This window comes from Nannospalax galili, unplaced genomic scaffold (assembly GCF_000622305.1).
Source record: "Nannospalax galili isolate Female #2095 unplaced genomic scaffold, S.galili_v1.0 scaffold234, whole genome shotgun sequence".
Taxonomy (NCBI): Eukaryota; Metazoa; Chordata; class Mammalia; order Rodentia; family Spalacidae; genus Nannospalax; species Nannospalax galili.
Window position 1 is genome coordinate 3,210,563 of NW_008335054.1, and position 1,748 is coordinate 3,212,310.

A 1,748-nucleotide genomic window follows, 5' to 3' on the forward strand; every position below is an offset into this window, starting at 1 on the left:
TTCTTTTCCTTTACCTCACTGTTTCCTTACCCTTGTCCTGGTTCCTGCAGTTATGTCTGTTTGCATACTTATTTATCAGAGTCTGATCCTAGGATCCACATTAGAGGGAGAACATCTGTCGATTTTTTTTTTTTTCTTCTAAATCTGTGTTACTTCACTTGGTATAACAGTTTCTAGTTCCATCCGTTTACCTGCAAATTTCATGATTTCATCTTTCTTTACTGCTGAGTAAAACTCCATCGTATATATGAACCACATTTTCATTACCCACTCGTCAATTGAGAGACACTTAGGTTGCTTCCATCTCTTAGCTGTTGTGAAAAGAGCAGCAACAAACATGATGTACAAGTGTCTCTGCAACAGCATGAGTTCTTTGGGTATATGCCAAGGAGTGGTATAACTGGGTCAAATGGTAGGTTCATTTGCAGTTTTTTAAGACTTCCCCACACTGCTTTCCATAGGGGTTGAAAAGTTTGCAGCCCCACCAGCAGTGGATGAGTGTTCCCCTTTCCCCACATCCTCTCCAACATTTGGTATCATTTAGTCTGACTGGGGTGATGAAATCTTAAAGTGGTTTTAATTTGCATTTCCCTAATTATTAGTGATGTTGAACATCTTTTAAGATGCTTCATAGCCATCTTTACTTCTTCTTTTGAGAACTCTGTTCAGCTCCTTAGCCCTTCTTTTAGTTGGGTTACTTCTTGTCTTGATTCTCTGTTTTTTGAGTTTGTTATATATTCTGGATATTAAACCTCTGTCAGATGTGTCACTGGTGAAGATTTTCTCCCATTCTGTGGGTTTTCTGTTCACTTCCCTGGTTGCCTCCTTTGATGTACAGAAGCTTTTTAGTTTAATGAGGTCCCATTTGTTAATTCTTGCCCTTGTTTCCTGAGCAGTTGATGTCCGGTTTAGAAAGTCCTTTCCTGCACCTATATCTTGTAGGTTTTTCCCAATGTTTTCTTCTAACAGTTTCAGAGTTTCAGGCTTTACATTGAGGTCTTTGATCCATTTGGAATTGACTTTTGTGCAGGGTGAAAGATAGGGGTTTAGTTTCGTTCTTCTACAGGTGGAGATCCAGCTTTGCCAGCTCTTTAATGTCTTTGGTCAGGTTTATTCCAAGATTTTTTTTTTTTTTTTGCAGCTATTGTGAAGGGGAGTGTTTCCACGTGCTCTTTCTCTGATTGCTTGTTATTGGTATATAGAAAGGCTACAGACTTTTGTGGGTTAATTTTGTAACCTGCCACTTTACTGAACGTGTTAATAATTTCTAGGAGTTTTCTGGTGAAATTTTTGGCCTCACTTAGATACAATATCATATCATCTGCAAAAAGGGATACTTTGATCTCTTCTTTTCCAATTATTACTCTTTTAATTTTCCTGCTCTTGTCTTATTGCTTTTGCAAGAGTTTCAAGCACTGTTAAAGAGAAGTGGAGATAGTGGACAGCCTTGTCTGATTCCTGATTTCAATGGGAATGCTTCTAGTTTTTCTCCTTTTAGAATGATGATGGTTGTGGGTTTGTTATAGATGACTTGATCATGGTGGATGATCTTTTTGATGTGTGTGTCTGTATGCAGTTTGCAAGTATCTTACTGAGAATTTTTGCATCTATGTTCATTAAGGATATGGGTCTATAGTTTTCTTTTTTGGTTGTATCTTTACCTGGCTTTGGTATTAGAGTGATGCTGGCTTCCTGCAAGGAATTCAGAAGTTCTCCCTCCATTTCTATCTTTTTGAATAAATTAAGTA

General features: G+C 37.8%; 1 protein-coding gene across 4 annotated transcripts in view; it reads left to right on the forward strand.

Annotated features, from left to right (window-relative positions):
* Cul1 (cullin 1) overlaps positions 1-1,748 on the forward strand; it is a 125,873-nt gene that overhangs the window by 11,425 nt on the left and 112,700 nt on the right. The gene's annotated exons all lie outside the window — the stretch shown is intronic.